This window comes from Gossypium hirsutum, chromosome D13 (assembly GCF_007990345.1).
Source record: "Gossypium hirsutum isolate 1008001.06 chromosome D13, Gossypium_hirsutum_v2.1, whole genome shotgun sequence".
Classification (NCBI taxonomy): domain Eukaryota; kingdom Viridiplantae; phylum Streptophyta; class Magnoliopsida; order Malvales; family Malvaceae; genus Gossypium; species Gossypium hirsutum.
Window position 1 is genome coordinate 49,316,239 of NC_053449.1, and position 21,858 is coordinate 49,338,096.

At 34.7% G+C, this 21,858-nt stretch overlaps 1 non-coding gene across 1 annotated transcript; it reads left to right on the forward strand.

Annotated features, from left to right (window-relative positions):
- Positions 1–16,088: 16,088 nt before the first annotated feature.
- Positions 16,089–16,194, forward strand: LOC121225960 (small nucleolar RNA R71). The gene has a single exon (XR_005923862.1). It is a non-coding gene; the product is annotated as a small nucleolar RNA R71 (small nucleolar RNA).
- The last annotated feature ends 5,664 nt before the right edge of the window (positions 16,195–21,858 follow it).

Sequence of the window (21,858 nt, forward strand, 5' to 3'; positions counted from 1 at the left end):
TGAGAAACTATTCCTTCGTGAGGTTTTCACCTCCGTATAGGATAGTGGATCGCTTTTGGAATACATCGGTACCTATGCCTTCGTGAGATTATCATCTCCGTGTAGTCATAAGGAAAATGTGTTCCCCTGAACCGAACTATATGAGCCTATAATGGGTGAAGATCGAGGAATCTGCTGGTTCAGGTACCCTTACTTTAGAACCGAACTGCATAATGAGCCTTAGGAGCCTACCCTAGGTAGAATCACACCGAATGCCTAGAGGTCACCCAAAAACTTGGTTTAAATTTACGATCATTTTGTTGTATTTTGTCCATTTTTGTTACGATTATAATTACTTCGGTTTGTAATTACTTTATTGGTTTGAATTTTGATGTTTCTGCATATTGCATTACATAACCACTCGATTATATCCTTTTAAGTGGAAGTGAGAAGCTATTTCCTTCGTGAGGTCTTCACCTCCGTGCAAGATAGCGGATTGCTTTCGGGATACATCCGTACCTATGTCTTCGTGAGATTTTCATCTCCGTGTAGCCATAGGGAAATGCATTCCCCTGAACTGAACTTGGTCCGTATGAGCCTATAATGGGTGAGGATCGAGGAATCTGCTAGTTCAGGTACCCTTACCTTAGAGCCAAACTACATGTAGTGAACCCTAGTTGCCCACCTTAGGAATAATTACACCAAACCCTAGTGGTTTCCCGAGTAGATGCTCAATTTGTTTCTTTCTTGCTTGCTTTTGTTTTGCACTAACCTGTTTCGTTTTGTTATGGTTATGATTGCATTGCATTTTCATCATAGAAAAGAGGTGTTGATTCATGTTCAGTATCTAAATAGAGAGCTTGTCATAAGAAAATGAATTTCTTGATAAAGTGGGAGATAATACGGTTGTCCAAATATAGTCTGAGAAAACGTAACGAGAGAAAGATGATGGTCTAAGGGAGGACTACGCAACTTTGCTTCGTTGCCCGAGGATTCAAGTTGATAAAGATTATTTGAGAGTCGTCAACCTCCCGACCTTTTAAAGAGAAGCCAACGAGCATTACGAGGATGAATGAGCAATAATTCACTGCCCGGATCAAGCAAAAAGGAGATAGAAGAGACACCTTTTTTGGAAAGTTTACGAGATTTTAACATCCAGATATGAAGAAAGGGATTGATGTCTTCACCTAGAGTATGAGGGCAAGGCTGTATAAATATTCATTTTATGTAAAGAGATTTATTTTCTAGAAAAGTTGTTCTAATAGAATTGAATTAGAATTAACGCCTCTCTTCTTTTGCATTCATGGCATTCATTGTTTTAGCTTTACATTGCATCATATACATTAAATCTCACAAAATGACTGTAAAATTTTGGCAGTTATCCTAGAATATTGGTACATGTGGAAAAAACAAAGTGATGGACCAAAGATTGGAAAGACCTGAACAACTCCAAAGGGAGAGGTAGGACTAGCTACTGCTGCAAGAGCGTTAGCTAAGGTCCAACAAAATATGATGGACAATAAAAAATTAAGGATTTAAAAGAAACGTTCACATCAATGTCATACATGAAGACAACTGAAAAGGGACCTTGTTAGACATCTACCATTATAAACTTGGGAGTGTTCTGAATAATCGGACTGCAGTCCATGTAGTATTTAGAGCTTACTTAGAGTAATATTCAGAACACACTTGTTGCTTTCAGCCTAGAGGCAATAAGAACTCATTTGTGAAATAGGCTAATGTCTGAACGTCATTATTTTAATGAAATGCATCTTTGCGATCATTTTTGAGCCAATATTCTTTCATTCTTTACGAATAATTATTTTTTATTCTTTCATTCTATTGGATTATCTTCCAAATAATTCTTTCATTCATAACCATACTGTACAGATTCTTAACTTCATACATTCTTTGTATAATCTTTTGTACCTACAATAGGTCCCTGGATATCAACGACATGAGTGACGTTGCTACAGACTCAGAATCTCCTTTTGAGCGAGACATGTGTTTAGAGGGATCACAAGACTTTGAAGATGACATAGATTGTAGCCTATTTCTGGACTTGTTAAGGATGGTAGAACAAGTCGAGAAACGGATCTTACCCTACAAAGAATCATTGGGATACATGACTTTTCCTTATGTGGGGCAAGAAGGTCATTTGGTCGATCTCACCAAAAAAATCTGATGGTCATCGATTCATCTTTGTGGTCGTCAATTACTTTACTAAATGGGTGGAAGCTGCTTCATATGCCAATGTCACAAAGTCGATAGTTAGCAAATTCATGAAGAATCATATGTCAGTATGGAACTCCAAAAGGATCATATCTGAGAATGTACTAAATTTTAACAACAACACAATATCAAAAGTTTGCAGTCTGTTCACGAGTAATGCCATATTGCCAAAAAAAAACTCTACCGAGGCAATGCCTTTCTCTTGGGCCCATCGCGGTTTTGAATATTGAAGACAAGATTCTTTCTCTCTGAGTTTTTGGATCCAATTTCGATTGAAGAGGAATGTTCAAAGTTATCCATCATGGTCAAATGCACCAAAAGCAAATGATGCGAGCTCACAAAAAAGGTCCGCCCTAGAGAATTCTTTGAGAGGGACCTGGTATTGAAGAAGATCCTTCCCATACAAAAAGAACTTTATCCCAAGCTGGGAAGGACCTTATGTAGAAGGCCTTATTTGGAAATGCGTCAATTTTTATCAGAAGGGATAACAAGGACATGCCTAATCCTATGAGTTCAGATTCAATCAAAAAAAATATTTCAAAAAAAAAAGAAAAGAAAAATGAGAGGCCAAGGTGAAAATCCGCAAAGGACGCCTTGAGACCAAAGGGGATTTGAGTTGAAAACCCGAAAAGGGCAGCTCAAATTTTGATCAGAATGGGACATGAGGTGATCAGAGCAGCTGAAATTTTGATCAGATTGAGGCATGTTGTGATCTTACTATACCTGAATCAACAGGAAAGGGTAGGTGACATCTTGGGACATCGACGAAGTACTGCGGATCTCCTAAACACATGTCAAACTCAGAATGGTCTTTAGAAAGTTTGTACAGAGAAGCTCAAGCTGTGATATCTGGGGCACCCAATTTTCATACTATTTATATTGAATTTTGTTCTTGGAATACTTCATTCTTTCCCAAGATACACATTCCCAATCAATTTCTTTTTTATCCTTATTTACTATTTTTTGATAATCTATTCCTTTCGAGTTATGCTCAGAACCAATTGTATTCTCATCCATTGTTATACCCTTTTTGCAAGAATGTTGCATTGGAATAATGATTAATGGACTAATAAAAATTTCACAAGGGAAGTTTGACATATTACTCTAGAAGTTTCTAAATAATACAGGAACCTAAAACAGGACTATTGTTTAGAACGCACCATGTTTAAAGGTTGGAAATCTGAAAAGGAAGAGTCTAAATTAGGACTTTCTCTTTGGATTTTGTTGTTAAAAACATTGATTGAACAAAATGACAAAGCTTAAATAAACAAGTAAGCAATGATCACCAGACAGTAGGAAGAGGTTTCCTGGGAGAAGAAAGCCTTCATTTATGCATGAGCCTTTGGTACGATACCCTGGGAATGGTGGAAGGGACCAGAGAGATTTAGATCTTGTATCCTTGAATTGTGATAGGAGAGGTTCGAGAAAAAGCCGTATATTCCTACCTTTGGGTTACAGTGGGAGAATGATGGTACAAATTTTACTCCCCAATGGATTGAACTTTGAGGTTTACAGTGGGGGGCAACCTGACTAAATGTTTTTTTCAGAAAAGCCAACCAAGCAAGAAGGCATTGTAGCACATCAGTGTTAAAGCCTTAATAAACTTCGAGCAATGACAACCTAAGTGGGATCATTCTCGGAAAAAAAATATTAAAAATTATGCATTCGTGCAAACACCATTCACATATGTCTAGTTAGGAGCATTTGATTCATTTTATGTCATCCTAATGATTAGGCATAATTAGGTTCATTATACAGGTCATGTTCCCCAGAGAGCAGATCAGTGAAGATAACAGATCTTGCCTTCATGCACTGACAATGAAGCAGATCGAAGACACCAACCTTGCCTCCCTGGGTTGTAGCGGAGCAGGTTAAAAATAGCAGATCTTGCCTTCCTGCACCGACAGTGAAGCGGATCGAAGACACTAGTCTTGCCTCCCTAGGTTGCAGCGGAGCAGGTTAAAAATAACAGATCTTGCCTTCCTGCACTGACAACGAAGCAGATCGAAGACATCAGCCTTGCCTCCCTGGGTTGCAGCGGAGCAGGTTAAAAATAGTAGATCTTACCTTCCTGCACCGATAGCGAAGCAGATCAATGACCCCAACCCTATCTCCCTGGACAGCAGTGGAATAGGTTGAAGATTGTGAATCCTATCTCCCTGAGTAATAGTGGAGTAGGTTGAAAATAGCAGATCTTGCCTTCCTGTACTGGTAGTGAAGTAGATCGAAGACATCAGTCTTATCGCCTTGACGTTGCAATGGAAAAGATTGAAGCCACAACGGAGAATCTTATTTCTCTAGCGTTGTAGCGGAGTAGATTGGAGCCACGACGGCGAATCTTATCTCCTTGGCGTTAAGGCTTGGATTAGCTGAAGTGGAGTAGATTGAAGCTGTGGGCAGCGAATCCTATCTCTTTGGCATTACAGTGGAGGAGATTGAAACCACGACGGTGAATCTTACTCCCCTGGCGGTGTAGTGGAACAGATTGAAGCTACGACGGTGAATCTTGTTTCCCCAACATTGCAATTTAAAAGGCTGAAGATGGCGAATCTTATCTCCCTAAAGTTGCAGTGGAGCATATTAAAGTCAATAATCCTATCTCCCTGAAGTTGCAGTGGAGCGGATTAAAACCACAGATCTTATCTCTCTGAAGTTGCAGTAGAGTAGATCACATCGGGTCTTATCTCCCTAAAGTTGCAGTGGAGTAGACTCAAGAAAGCAAGTCTTATCCCTCTGAAATTGCAGTGGGGCAGACTAAATAAACAAATCCTGTCTTCCTAAGTTGTAGTCGAGTGGATTAGAGTGATGAATTTTATCTCTCTGAAATTACAGTTAAGCAGATTAAAAGTTACGAGTCACCAATCCTATCTCTCCGACGTTGCGGTGGAGTGGATCGAGACATCAATTCCCATACCTCTGAAGATGTAGTATGATGGATGTGGCTGCTTGAAGAAGAAGAGCACCAAGATCCAGTTTGACCGGGAAAAAATTGACCATTTCTAAAGTCTTTGCTTCGTTCCTATTACACGACAACGAGCAAAGAGGGGCAGCTGTAATACCCAATTTTAGCCCGGGCTCACATATGAAAACATAATCTTCAAGGATATGTAATCTTAGATATGATATATGCAATCTTAGATATGATTTATGCAATCTTAGAATATATGATTTTGTAATCTTAGAGATTTAATTTGTAGATACCTTTTAATCTTAGTCGTTGATGCAATTAATCTGTACCGTTGGATTTGGGGAGGCTCAACTATAAATAGATGCCTCTCCCTTCATTGTAAGGGAGGGAAGTTGGGAGTAATAATAATTCTTAAGAGTATTCCCTCAAATTTCTCATTCTCTTGCTTTTTTATTTTCTCTGGCGTGTTCAATAGGGTCCTTTCGACTTAATTTATTTGCGGATTTAGGCCTAGAATTTATGTCAAAGCTCGATTTAGTCTTTTTTATTTATTATTTATTTTTATTAAATTTGATTTTCTTGTTATTAAGTTATTATTATTACTATATATACACATACGCATATTTTTTTACAATAAGATATATACATACATTTGTTTAAAAAACTTTTATAAACACAAGCACATATTATATATATATTATTTTTCTTTTTGCATAAATTTTATATACATATATCTACATTTACATTTTATATACTTATACATTTTTTATTTCCTAACTTTTATATGCATATATATATACTTTTATATATTTTTTTACTTTGATAAATATGTATATACGTATGTTTTCTTATATTATTCTTCATAATTTTTTATATATTTTTTTATAAATTAATTAAGTTTAATATATGTAATTATTATTATTTGTTTTTATATATATGTAATTATCTTTTTTATAATCTATATATATGTATATAATTTTTTTTATATATGTACATGTAAATATTTTGTACCCTTTTTTCTCTTTATATTTTTTTGTTTATTTCCTTCTTTTGTTTATCAATTTATATTTTCATTTATATTTTAAAAGCATGTTATTTTATTTCGCTCATTTATTTGATGCTTTGCATGTTATTGATTTATTTTTATTGATTTATTTGTTTGTTTATATTATTTCTATGTCATTGTTGTATTTATTACTATTGTATTTGTTATCACGATATCTATACATACATTATAACATTACATTATCTTCTACTCAAATTTAAAAGTGGAAAATTTTCAAAATAAAGATAATACTCGTATTTAGGATTTTCAAGAAAATTGAGCCCTAACGTATTGGGTTCCAATTTTCTTCATAAAATCTAACAATATAGGATTGTTCTTTAATCAAATAAAATAAAACTTGTCATCGGGAATTCAATGTGTTGTGTCCTAACGTATTGGTTGTGACACGTTGATTTCTCGAGATAAAGATTTATATATATATAAAGGAAATATTGAATGCTTGGGGTTTTAAGAAATCGTGCCCTAACGTATTGGGCTACGATTTCTTCATAAATTTTAAATAATTAAATATTTTCTTAAATTTTATTATACGAGTTTTTTGGACCAACTCATCTTGAAGAGAATAAAATGTTGTGCCCTAACGCATTGGGTGTGATATTTTTCTTTTCAAAAAGAGAAAGTCTTAATAAACAATTTCATTTAACTAAGGATAGTATTTTTTTAAACTCTCTACTCTAAGACATTAATTAATCAATTTGGTACCAATTTTTGGGTGTTACGAGGGTGCTAATCCTTCCTCGTACGTAACTGACTCCTGAATCCGTTTTTCTAAAACTCGTAGACCAAAGCTATTTTTTAGGTGATCCAATCACACCTTAATAAAAAATTGGTGGCGACTCCCAATTTTTGTTTTTTTTAAGTCGACAACTAATTTTTGTTTTTTTCCAAAAATAAAAAATGGTTTCGACAATATTAAACTAATGGTTTCTTAGCATTTATGCAAGGTAACAAGGTCATTTACATTTGAAACAATTTAATCACATAAACCTAAAAACTATGGAAGATAATAGAGCTAACTAAACATATTATGAACCTCTAATTTAGTCTGGTTTAATGATCTAAATTGAGCTTTGCACTTTTCAATTATGTGTCTACTAGTCGTCATCTGGTTAGGACCGCTCAACTAATTGGAATGCATCCAATCACGTATAAATGAAACACATCTTGATTTAATTGAAAACATGATCGATTTAGGCACAAACACATTAAACATGAATGAAATAAATATTATTTAATTAATATAATCATCCTAGCAAACATAATTAAGCTAACATTGTTGATGCCAAGACCAACAAACACATAGCAAACATAATTAAACTAAATAACAAGAAGGAAAGAGTAAACTCTAATTAAGTTCAGTAGCCTTTCAGATCTTTTTGACTAATGTGTTCCTCCATTCTACTCATTGCTCTTTTGCTAAGGTTTCCTCAAGGTGGCCGGCCAAGACATGGTCTTGACAAGGCTTTTTTTGGCTAAATAATGGAAAGGAAAATGGGAAGGCTAGGTGTGTGGAAAAGGGAACAAAAGAGGAAATAAGACAATGCTAGTGAATGAATGAATTAAGGGATGCTTTGAAAGGTGAAAGGTGTGTGGTATTTATAGGTGAAGGTAAGGGTGAAGTTTACTAAAAATAGAATTTGAAATTCCTCCTTCTTCTTTCATGCTTGGCTAGCCACAAATTGTGGAAAAGGGGATGACTTGGTTGCTTCGTTTTGAATTCAAAACTTTGCTATTAATAGTCATAAGGTGGACGATTTCAAAGGGTGAACTTGTGTGCTGATTTCTAACATATTTCCAACTGTAGGAACCTTCAAAGCTTATTTTTTGGCAGCTATTTGATTGTTTCGAAATTGAGCTTTAACTCCTCCTTGTTGGATGGTTTCTTAGTCCAATAAATAATCAGACTTGTCCATCATGTAGCACACTTTCACTGTGTCAAATTAACATATTTATGACCTAGATTTACATGGTCTTGCCGTCCAAATAGAGTGGGTATGTGCATGTCCATGCAACATTTATATTAATCTTATCTTCCATGGTCCCACTGCATAGTGAAAATTAACATATTAATAATTAACATGAAAATAATATAAATAATGCATAAAAATCATGTATGAAAGCATAATTTCTCACACTTTATAAATTCATATCTCGTATTAATATTTAAGTAAATTTCACTTAATTCAATAAAAATTACTCAAGGTTAGCATATTTATTAAGTCAAAAGGTGGTAAAAATATATAGAAAAATATTATATAATTTCGAGTTTACACAACCCCAAACTTAAACCATTGTTCATCCCGAGTAATGTTCATGCGTAACATAACTTTTGCTAAGGCAATTTTTCAAAATGATAAAGCAGCATCACTCTTTGCAGAAAATCATGCTCAAAAATGCTTTTTATTGATAAGTAGCTCAAATGCAAATATTATTTCCAAATTTTATACTAAGTACAACATAATGTCAACATGAGTCATAGTATGCATACGTTTCCAAATCATATATAATATTCACCAATCAATATGCTTTCCTTATCAACTAAACATAGCAATCATAAGGTTTAATTAGTGATCTTCATATGTTGAACTTAGCAATTCCTCTCCACTAATGTAGTCGGTACAATCATCAAATAAATAGGTCTTTTGTTAGGTTGTAATAGGTCTAGGCTAAGGGTAGTGATAAAGAAAAGTCAATTTTTAAGTTCAATCATCTTTACCTTAACTTTGTCTTAGATCCTTTTGCGTCACAACCTTCATACAATTGGGTCTTTGGAACACCTCCAAACTTATTTCGAACTCATTCTCAACCTTTATTTTTTAGACTTTGAACAAACTTTTCTTTGTTTTCTTATTCTTTTGAACAAACTTTTATTCTTTTGTTTTTTTTAAATATGTGAAGAGCATGTACATCTTTTCATATTTTCCTCAAACTTTGATCACTAAGAAAAATTTAGTTAAGATAGGTGCAAAAGAACAGGATGAAATAAAAAAGATGATAATATGGCTTATGATGTAGGCAATTTGCAAAAAAAAAAGCCATTAAGCTCAAAAATTAAGTTTCAAGGGTTAAATTAATAAGGTTGGCTTGAAAGGCTCAAATGATCTAAAGAAAATGTGTCTATATCATGTTTAGATTCTTATACCTCCTAGGATTTCGTCTCAAGAAAGTTACTAAGTCAATTCTAAAGACTTAAACCTTCAAACATGTCTATTTCTATAGAAATCAAATTTTCATGGCAAATACTACATAAGACTAAAGAACATACAAGCATTCCGTCACTCAAGATAAAACAAGAATAACTTAGATAAAATTAGAAATCATGCTTGCATTTGAACAAACTTATGAACAAAAATTATCCTTGAACATTCATTCATTTTAGCATACTTAGGTAAAAAGATTGAAACATACTTGAAAAAAATTTAAAAATTCATGCAAAATATTGTCTTACCCCGTTTTAAAAAGAAGCAATGTCCTTATTGTAAAAACAAAGTAATGAATGAAAACCAAACACCAGGTAGGGTTGTAAGAAAAGAGAGGTGAATCATAAAGATTGCTTAAGTACCAAGTCTTTCTCAACAATCCAATCCTAGAAATGTTCATTCCTATTACCACATCAGTTTGCTTTCCCTACTAAAGAGGCATATGGCTTATTTTATTCATGCTTACTATTTTATTATGCGGATGCAAAATTCTAACTAGGAAATAAAAAAAAGAAATAAATACTAAAGACAAGAAATTCCCTTCTTTTATTTATTTGACTTATCCTACTCGCCTTCCTTCTTTAATGTTTCATCCTCGCTTTCATTCTCATTTTCCTTCCATGGCTCGAAGATATAATCTAGTAAATCAGGAACAAAACTGTTAGAGATATTTTTAAATGTATTTCTTACAGAATCATTGCTAACTTTTTCATATTTCCAATAAGCTTGTTGTTGGTTATGCATAAACTTCATCATGTTCTTCATAATTGACAAATTTGATTTCTTCACAGTGTTTGAAGAAGTGGGCATAGGAATGGTCAACTCAGGATCAACACTTGGTTCAATGGGGTCATCGACATACGTCTCCTCTCTTGGTTCAAAATTTTTGGTTCCTTTATTAGTTTTGGATTATTCGGTTCTTCTTTAGATTCTGGTTCTTCTGTTTCATCAGCTGAGTCAGCTTCCAGTTCGAATTTGTTCAAGGACTCATTAATTTTTGGTTCGGTTGGTTCCTCTAGTTCAATTGGGTTTAGCTCATGGACATTCTCCACTAACCTTTCAAGATCATGGGCTGTGATGCAACATTAAACATACGGGCCCTTCAAGTTTACTTTTGTTTTAACTTGGGCCCTTAAGCAAACTGAAGTTATCAATGATGGGAAGTAAGCACTTCCTGTCTTCTTTCTAGCACAATTGTGGATCTCCTTAAGAATAATCTTCCCAACATTGATAGACCTTTTTGTCATAATTGTATACAACAAAAGTACTCAAACTTGTTTTAGATAGGCATGAAATTATATCGAACAAAGTTGAACCATACCTTAGCCACTGGTTTTAGATATTCCTTTTAGCAAGAATGACTACCATAATTTCTTATAATCCATTAGGATCCCAAATTTGTCACAACATTAAGCACTTGTTGAAGAAATTACCAATTTATATTTGTCATCATGGCAAAGTATTCATCTTCTTCAACATCAGGTAGGTTAAACAAATCACTAATGGACTTAGAAGTTAGTGGTACCTTTTTCTTGTAAAGAAGAACTTCAGTAGCATCTGCCTTAGTCAAATTTGCATAGAGCTCTCAAACTAACTCCTCTTCGGGTAATGACCGTGCATCGAAAAAATAGTTCCAATTGAGGGCATTAATCATCTTTCGAATCAGTAAAGGCTCACCCATTTTATCATTGCTTTCCAAGTTGAAACATTTTTCCGGTATCATAGGTTGATTTTTGAAGATGGAATCAAATCTTTCTTTCACTTCCTCATCTTGAATCACAATAGGGTTTTCAGCAGAGGTCTTGGAAGATCTAGTTCTTTTGTAAAACATGTTGATTTTTCTCAAAAAATTAGCAAAATTTCGGCAATGGATGAAGCAAGGGATTTTACGGTGGTGATAGGGTTAAAGCATTGACGAGTTTGCGATGGCACATGGCTTGCAACAGCGATAAGAATACAGCGATGATATGGTTGCTCCGAAAAAAGGCTCGCAACGACAATAGGCTAGGGTTTTTGCGGCAAGGGAAGGATATTGGGGAGATTCTTTGAGATTCAACGCTGATAGCTGAAAGGAAAATGAATGAGTCACTAGGGTTTAGGTTAATTGCTTGAAGGGCTGAGAAAATATGGTGGTAGAGAAGGTTTTATATAGCGATAAATTAAGGAAAACTTGTAGCAAAAATTTAGCCAAATTGATAAAACAGTAACGGAAAAATAAAGGAAGGGAGAAGTAACGGCAAAATAAAGGTTTTTAAAGAACCCTTGGACGACAATGTGGGTAAATTTCTCCTCTTTGTTGTTTCAGGCCTTGAACCAAATTGTATTTACAAACTAGACTATTTAAGATAAAATAAACTTATTAGTACTTGGGCCAATTTGACCCCTTTATTAAACATAAAAAAATAAAATTAACATTAAAAACAAATATTAAAAAAAGAAAATTTTCAAAGTTAATTAGAAAATTTCTTCTCAAAAGATTACATTAAATTAATTCCCACGAAAGGTTAGAAGGGTCACAGTGGTCCCACTTAAGTTTTAATCTCCTTAAACAGAATTAATTAAATGTACTAATTTAAGAAAAATAATTTCTAATTATTTATTAAAAACTAAGATCATAAAAACTAAGGGTCTATTAATTTGATCGAGGTTTGAATTCTCTCAACTCCGTTATCTCAATAGTGCTTGAGACATGGACCATTAACTTTAAATGTACCTTCATGGTCGTCGTACAATTCTGCAGCTCCATATAGGTAAACTTTGTAGATGGTATAAGGTCCTCTCCATCGGGATTTCAGTTTTCCAGGGAATCAACATAGCCTCAAATTAAACAACAACACTTTCTACCCTTCTCTGAATTCACGAGGTTGTATACGGCTGTCATGCCATCTCTTACATTTTTCTTTACAAATCTTGGCATTCTTGTATGAAAATGACCTCAACCTTCCAACTCATCAAGCTATAGCATCCTTCTCTCACCAGCTTGCTTAACATCCAAATTTAATTGTTTCAAGGCCCAATGAGCTTTCTTTTCTGATTCAAGCAGTAAATGACATGTCTTTCCAAAAACTAGCAGATAGGGAGTCATTCCTAATGTTGTCTTAAAAGCAGTTTGATAGGCCAGTAGAGCATCATTAAGCCTTCGAGACCAATCTTTTCTGCCAGGGCGCACTACCTTCTCAAGAATACCTTTGATTTCACGATTCACCCTTTCAACTTTCCCATTTGACTGTGGGTGATAGGTAGTAGAAATTTTATGTTTCACGTCGTACTTATCAAGCAACCACTTAAGCCATTTATTTACAAAGTGAGATCATTTATCACTAATAATAGCTCTAGGAGTCCCAAACTGTGTAAATACATGTTTATGTAGGAATCACATGACTACCTTAGCATAATTTGTTTTGTATGCCTCAGCTTCAACCCACTTGGATACATAATCCACAGCTACAAAAATATATTTGTTCCCATAAGAAGAAGGAAATTGGCCTAGGAAATCAATGTCCCATACATTGAATAGTTCAACCTCTAAAATATTTGTCAAGGGCATCTCATTCCCCCTTGATATGTTTCTAGTTCTTTGGCATCTATCACATTTTTTTCACATATGCATACGCATTCTTAAACATTGTAGGCCAAAAGAATCCTACTTGTAAAATCTTCGCTGCAGTGCGAGAACCTCTAACGTGTCCCCCACTTGAAGATGAATGGAAATGGTACAAAATCTTGTCAATTTCACTTCTAGCTACACACTTTCTGATTATGTTATCTGCGCATTATTTAAACAAAAAATGGATCCTCACAGAAATAATAATGACTATCATGAAGGAATTTCTTCCTTTATTGGTATGTCATTTCTCTAGGATTTATTCCACATGCTAAATAATTGGCAAAATCAGCAAACCAAGGTGTTTCTTGAATTCGACTTACCTCAAAGGTATGCTCATCAGGAAAATTCTCATTAATTGGAACAAGTGAAGAAGTTACCACATTATGTTCCAGCCTCGACAGATGATCAGCTACTTGATTTTCAACACCTTTTCTATCTTGGATCTCAAGGTCAAATTCTTGGAGTAAAATTATCCAACGAATTAGCCTTGGTTTAGCATATTTCTATATGAGTAAATACTTAATAGCCACATGATCAGTAAACACTGTAACTTTGGTACCTATAAGATATGAAAGGAACTTGTCAAAAGCAAAAACTATAGAAAATAGTTCTTTTTTAGTTACCGTATAGTTGAGCTTGGCTCCTGTCAAAGTTCTGCTTCAATAGTAGATAGGATGAAACAATTTGTTTTTTCTTTGACCCATTACAGCTCCAACAGCAAAATCACTTGCATCACACATCCACTCAAAAGGTGAGTTCTAATTAGGTGTAACAACTATTAGGATTGAGATTAACTGGCTTTTTAATTCCTCAAAAGCTTCTAAACATGCTTTGTTAAAATCAAAAACAATATCTTTTTCTAAAAGCATACACAAAGGTTTAGAAATTTTTGAAAAATCTTTGATAAACCTATGATAAAAACTAGCATGGCCTAAGAAACTTCTAACTCCTATCACACAAACTGGAGGCGGTAATCTTTCAATAACATCCACCTTTTTTGTATCCACTTAAATTCCGTTTTTGGAGATTTTATGTCCTAAGACAATTCCCTCATTAACCATAAAATGACAATTCTCCCAGTTAAGGACAAGATTTGTCTCCCCGTATCTCTTTAGTTCCTTATCCAAATTACTCAAACAAACATTATAAGTGTTACCAAAAAACAGAAAAATCATCCATGAAAATCTCAACGAAATTTTTAACCAAATCAGTGAAAATTGCCATCATAAATCACTGTAATCTGGCAGGTGCATTACATAAACCGAAAGACATTCACCTAAAAGCAAATGTACCGTATGGGCAGGTACAAGTAGTTTTATGTTGGTCTTCCAGGGTTAAAATGTTCAGACCCTGAAGTGTTCTCCAACAAGTCTTCTTCAAAATTACTCTTGCATTCCATAGAAACTATGGTTTCTAATTCCTCCAATACTGAACATTCTTTTGTCGGATCGAAAAATTTCATGGCCTTCAGAAAATTAAATGTTACATGGTCATCTTGAACTCTTATTGTGAGTTCTCATTTTTGCACATCTATCAATATTCTTCATGTGGCTAGGAAAGGTCTCCCTAGGATGATCCAAACTTCCTTATCTGCTTCAAAGTCTAACACAATAAAGTCGACAGGAAAATTAAACTTATCAACTCTTACAAAAACATCCTCGATCTTTCCCTTGAGATATGCTAACGAACGACCCGCTAGTTGAAGTGTCACAGTAGTGGGTCTTACTTCACCTATTCCCAATAGCTTGAAAATAGATTTGGGAATCAAGTTGATGCTTGCTCCTAAGTCACACAAAGCTTGACCGTAGTAAGATTCTCTGATGTTACAAGTTATCATAAAGCTTCCAGGACCTTTCAATTTTAGAGGTAGCTTGTTCTGTAAGAAGGCACTACACTCTTTCGTCAAAGCAACAATCTCATTCTCACCATGCCTTTTCTTCTTGGACAAAATATCCTTCATAAACTTCACGTAGTTGGGCATTTTATCTGAAGCCTCTACCAAGAGAATGTTGATGTGCAATTGCTTTAGAACATCCAAGAAATTCTTGAATTGCACTTCTTGTCTCTGCTTATGCTACTGGAGTCTTTGAGGATATGGAACTTTGGTTGAAATAGAAAACTTTTCTAATGAGGAAAATCTGCAAAAGAAGGTGTTAGCTTTTCAGAATTCACTAGTTTAGGATTTACCTCATCAAATTTTTCAATATTCGGCTTTTCTAGTGTAGGAATTTAAACTATTGGTTGACTTTCCTCCTTTTCAATAGGCTCATTTTCAACAACAACCTCCTTGGGTTCCAAAATCTTACCACTTCATAATGCAACTACCTTGCAATGTTCTTTACCCAAACTCCTTGGATTTTCTGTATCACTCGGTAAGGCTCTTTACGGTCTACTACGAAGCTCAGTAGCTAGTTGTCCAATCTGGTTCTCCAGATTCTTCAATTTTGCTACTTAACTTTGGATCAAAGTGTTATTTTTCTCCATGTACGCTTTCAACAAGTCCTTCAAACTATTTGATGACTCAGCTTAAGGTGGTTTTGGAGCTTGTTGACTAAAACCTTGGGATTGATTGGGTCTATGCTACATATGATTATTCGGTCAATTTCCTTAGTTACTCCAGGAAAGTTCAGATGATTCCACCATGATGGATTGTAGAAGTTGGACTGTGGTCCTTGTCCACTTCTATTTTGATATTGGTTCCTTACCTAACAAACAGACTCGGGGTTTGAAGGGAAATTCTTAAAAGAATGACCAACCCCACAATACACACAGGAGAGAACATCATACTGACTTGGTGATTGGGCTGCAAAATTATTAAAACCATTAGTGGTAAATTGTTTTAACATTGAGGAAATACAAGATATTTGAGCAAAGAGTGAAGTCAGTGCATCCACTTTATACACTCCAGCTGCTCGTCTTCCTAAAACTGCTCGATTTTTCAGCCATTGGTAATTGTTGCTAGCGATCCTTTCGATGATCTCATAAGCCTCGTTATAAAACTTAGATAAAATCGCACAATTCCTTGAAGCATCTACCATTAATCTTGTATGTGCGTTGAGACCGTTATAAGACATCTCCAGCTAGATACAATGAGGAATCCCATGATGAGGACACTTACAAAGAAATTCCTTGAATCTTTCCAACGCCTCATATGAGGTCTCGTTATCCAATTGTTGAAAAGTAGTTATCTCATTTTGCAACTTTGAGTTCTTACTCGGTGAAAAATTCTTTGTCAAAAACCTTTCTGCCAATTCTTTCCAAGTAGATATTGAACTTGGTGACAATGAATTCAAACATGCATGTGCTCGATCTCATAATGAGTATGGAAAAAACTTCAACCTTAATGCATCTTCAATCACACCAACTATCCTAAATGAATCACTCACCTCCACAAATAATCGAAGGTGAAGATGCGGATATTCTGTAGGCATACCACTGAACTGGCCCACCATTTGGAGCATTTGAAACATCGCTGGTTTCAATTTAAATTGGGGTGCTTTGATATCCAGTCTCATAATTCCCAGATTTAATTCAATGAAGAGTGGCACTGTGTATTGACTTATGCCATGACCTCTATCATCAACAATAAGGATTGAGTTAGGGACATGATTGACTCCATTACCTTGTCCATCAGTTTGATTTCCAAGGTCCATCTCGGCTTGTCCTTGAGCTAATCTTTCACATTTTCTCTATCTAAAAGCCTGCTCAATTTCAAGGTCTACAATTAATAGATTAATGATTCGATCTATGCTCTTAAACACATGATAAATAAATCATAATTAAATAATAAAGACTAAATTAGTAATGTTAGAAATTAAATAAAAACCAAACTACAAAAATAATTTCACAAAGAATGACTAAGGCAACAGTCCCCAACAACGGCGCCCAAAAAACTTGTAACGGTATTTTTGTGCAAGTGTACACAGTTGTTCAAGTAATAAGTACGTAATATGAGTAATCATCTCCATAGGTCTGTGTATGTTAATCGATTATTTGTAAAATTATAAGTTAACAATTTGATGGTACAAACACAATAATTTGAATGGTGATGTTTAAACTAAGTGAAATTAACTAGATGCAAAGATTGATCCTTAATGCAATTTTAATCTAAACCTGAATTATTTAAATGTATGAATGAATGGCTTTAGCCAAAAAAAATTAACATGAAATAGGTTAGGATAATTATATTAATCAACTTAATTTATTTTCATCATGCTTAACAGTGTTCGGAAAACATTCCATGGCAACTCGATCTTTCATAAGTTTGGAAACCAAATTAAGTCCCCTCAATATCTTTTAAGTAGTGAAATCTGCATTTTACTGATCATATTAAATTAAGAGTTTCTTAGCATTTATGCAAGGTAACAAGGTCATTTACGCTTGAAACAACTTAATCACATAAACCTAAAAACTATGCAAGATAATAGAACTAATAAAGATATTATGAACCTCTAACTTATCGGGTTTAATGATCTAAATTGAGCATTGCACCTTTCAATTATGTGTATACTACTCGTCGTTCGGTTAGTACCGCTCAACTAATTTGAATGCATCCAATCACGTATGAATGAAATATATCTTGGTTTTAATTAAAAACATGATTGACTGAGGCACAAACATGTTAAACATGAATGAATTAAATATTATTGAATTAACATAATCATCCTAGCAAACAAAATTAAGCTAACATTGTTCATGTCAACAACAATAAACATATAGCAAACATAATTAAACTAAATAAAAAGAAGGAAAGAGTAAACTCTAATTCAGTTCAGCAGCCTTTCGGATCTTTTTGACTAATGTGTTCCTCCGTTCTACTCATTGCTCTTTTGCTAAGGTTTCTTCAAGGTGGTCGGCCAAGAAATGACCTTGACAAGGCTTTTTTTGGCTAAATAATGGAAAGGAAAATGGGAAGGCTAGGTGTGGGGAAAAGGGAACAAGAGAGGAAATGAGACAATGCTAGTGAATGAATGAATTAAGGGATGCTTTGAAAGGTGAAAGGTGTGTGGTATTTATAGGTGAAGGTAAGGGTGAAGTTTACTAAAAATATAATTTGAAATTCCTCCTTATTCTCTCATGCTTAGCTAGCCACAAATTGTGGAAAAGGGGATGACTTGGTTGCTTCGTTTTGAATTCAAAACTTTGCTATCATAAGGTGGACAGTTTCAATGGGTGAACTTGTGTGCTGATTTCTGACATCTTTCCAACTGTAGGGACCTTCAAAAAAATATCCCAAAGCTTATTTTTTGGCAGCCAATTGATTGTTTTGAAATTGAGCTTTAGCTCCTCCTTGTTGGATGGTTTCTTAGTCCAATAAATAATCAGACTTGACCATCATATAGCACACTTTTACTGGGTCAATTAACATCTTTATGACCCAGATTTACATGGTCTTACCGTCAAAATAGAGTGGATATGTGCATGTCCATGCAACATTTATATTAATATCATCTTCCATGGTCCCACTGCATAGTGAAAATTAACATATTAATAATTAACATAAAAATAATATAAATTATGCATAAAAATCATGTAATAAATCATAATTTCACATACTTTATAAAGTCATGTCCAGTATCAATATTTAAGTAAAATTCACTTAATTCAATAACAATTACTAAAGATTAACATATTTATTAAGTCAAAATGTGGTAAAAATATATAGAAAATCCTCTATAATGTTGAGTTTACAAAGCATAGGGTTGATCTATAGATCCATGTTGATGTAGTATATCTTAGTCGAATTGTATATTATAAGTTTCCACTATATTTACAACTAAACAATTGGTTTCAGTGTTTTTATAATTGTCTCTCTGTGCCTTATAATTCTTGTACCTTAATTTTTTGTTGGGTCCAATTAGAAGTATCGAGCATGTTGGAATCATTCTATCTAGAGGATAAGTTACAATCAATCCAAACAACCAAAGCTAGAGTTCTAATCGAGCGAAGCCGAGCTTGAGCTCAACTTTCTAATTTTGAGCTCGATACTTGGCTCGAGCTCAATCGAGCATCTATTTTTAAGTTCAAGCTTTACTCTAGATATCTTTGAGCCACTTGAACTAGAGTTTGATTAAACTCGTTTACCAATTTTTTTCCTCAAGATCAAGCTCAGCCCAATGATTAAGTTTAGGGTTAATAATATATATTAAGGCTAATATCATAAATTAATTTTATAAAAGTATGAAAAGCTCGATAAGGCTAGCAAGTCATTCGAGTTTAGTATTACTAAACTCAAATTTGGCTCGACTGATAGTTCAAGTTGCTTGAGCTCAAGCTCGACTTGATAATTACCAAACTGAGTTCAACTTTTTTAGTCAAAATAGAAATGCTTGTGAAGACCAGTGCGAAGCAATTGATCCAAAAAATTAGTATGTAATCTGCAAATCAAGAAAGTGTCTACAATTGACATACCTCTCTTTCGAAGGTCAACTTTAATGGAAAAAGTTAATTGCATAGTTTCTAAAGGAATAAAATTATATTGAATAGAAGTTTAATTCTCCTTAAGGATTCCCAAATGAAACTGTACGAAGAGATTGCTAGACTATGCTTTTTGTGTCTAAATAAGCTCACAAGCACTCTTCAAAGAGAAAAATCTATCAAAATAGTATTTTTCTACAATTCTATCCACCCCTATTAAAGAATGAAAAAATATTCATCTGCCAATGGTACTTCATTGGATAAATCCTACAATGAAGCATATGAAATTTTGGATAAAATTCCCAATAATGATTATCAGTATCCTACCACGCGACTTGGGACTAGAAGGAGAGTTGCTGGCACCATTGAGCTTGATGCAATTACTTCATTGACAGCCCACGTATCTTCTCTAGCTAATATAATTCAGACAATGCAGAAGCCAGCTGCGGTCCAAGAGCTGAAATTAGCCAAGTCATCTTATGTTTATTGTGGTAAAGATCACGTGTTTGATAAATTTCCATCAAACCCAGCATCTGTTTACTACATGGGTAACTTTAACCGAAATAATAATCCCTATTCCAACACTTATAATCCTAGGTGGAAACAACACCAAAAAATTGGTTGGAATAATCAAGGTACTGGGAATCTAAACACTACTGTTAGGTAGAATGTTGAGAGTGCAATGACTAGATATAATCAACCTATGCCACGGCAAAATGTCCAACAAGGCAAGGCATCAGCTTCATCATCTATTGAATCTCTTCTTAAAAAATATATGGCCGAGAATGATGTCATGATTTAAAGTCAAGCTGCATCCTTACGAGCCCTTAGGAATCAAGTGGGATAGATAGAAAATGCTTTGAGTTCGAGACCACAAGGAACTCTGCCAAGGAATACCGAGAATACAAGATCACAAGGGAAAGAGCATTGCAAGGCAATCACTCTCAGAAGTGTGACTCAGATGGATGCAGTTGTAAAAAATGCAACTACAGAAATGGACAACTCAAATCTCAAAAATGAAAAAAATCTCAAAACAACTTGAAAAGCACACCGCAAATGAAAAGGCTAAAATGACCGCTGCTAAAGAAAAATTAGGTAATTTTGCCAACAAAAATGAAACAAAAAAACAATTCCAGAAAACCTGAAGGTCGACCACCTCCACCTTTTCCTTAATGCTTCCACAATTGTAAACAAGATCAATAATTCAAAATATTTCTGGATGTCATTAAACAACTTCACATCAACATATCGTTAGTAGAATGTAACGCCCCAGACCCAGCCTAAACGTTATTGTTGAATCTAACGAGTCACATTGAAGTGTTTTTCAAAAACCATGTTTTCATTGAAAACCCCTCTTAAAGAAAGTTTGTTAACTTCAAAACATTATTGTTGCGGAAGCTTAATTTAAACAAATGATTTACAAAAATGTGATATTTAAAAAAAATTGAGGTGCGAAAATGTAGTGTTAGAAAATAGTTATTGATTTGGAAAACCGTGTTCTACTTCTAGCAGATATAAATCACAATCACATTAAATCTCAAATTATAAAATCCAGAAATTATAGAGGTCTTATTACAACCCAAATCAAAGTCAAATTTCTTGAGTAAATGAGAAAAATAGAATAAAACATGTGCAGTCATGTGGCCCTCTCTGAGTCCCTCGCAGCTTCGAACAGTCTAATGCTGAGGATTACCTGAAAGGTTAAAAACGGGGTGAGTTTACGAAAACTCAGTGTGTAATCCCCTTATTAAAGAAACAGTCAGTATACAGAAGCAGAATCAGTCTAGGCCTGAGCCCTTTAATAGTAACAGTATAGTGTGGACCTTACCCCAATACAGTAATGGTGGTAAATGGGCCTTAGCCCCCATCAGCCTCGGTTGGGCCTAAACGCATATCAAATGTCACATATCATAGCCATCTGGGCCTAAGCCCATCTCAATATCAGAATCAGTATAAGCAATGCATAAATATCCAAACCAACCCTACACTCCATCCGTTGTCCAACCCTACAATCTTGTGGGGATTAAATCGACCCACCCATCCTTACACTCTTTATGTAGCACCGGTTGCGGTACTAACCAATACTGCAACAGAGCTACCAATCACATAATCGGCTTAAATCCATCGGTGGGTCCACAATCGTCTCATGCGACCCGTACGATCCTCACATATTAATCACTTCCTCTAATACAATATCCCAACCCCATGCAGTATGTCGTGTATGCAGTATGCCATGCTTAGAATCAGTCATACCGTTCATAATTAAGTCAATCAAACCATAGCACAAAACAGTCATTTACCCTAGAGGAGAAAAATAGGCATTTACCCTCTAGAGGCATTATGGTCATTTAACAACCTTTCGAAGGTCTACAGTCGCCTCATGCAACACAGATAACCTAAATGGTCATAATGGATATTCGGCCCAAGTGGGCCCACATGCTCATGTGGG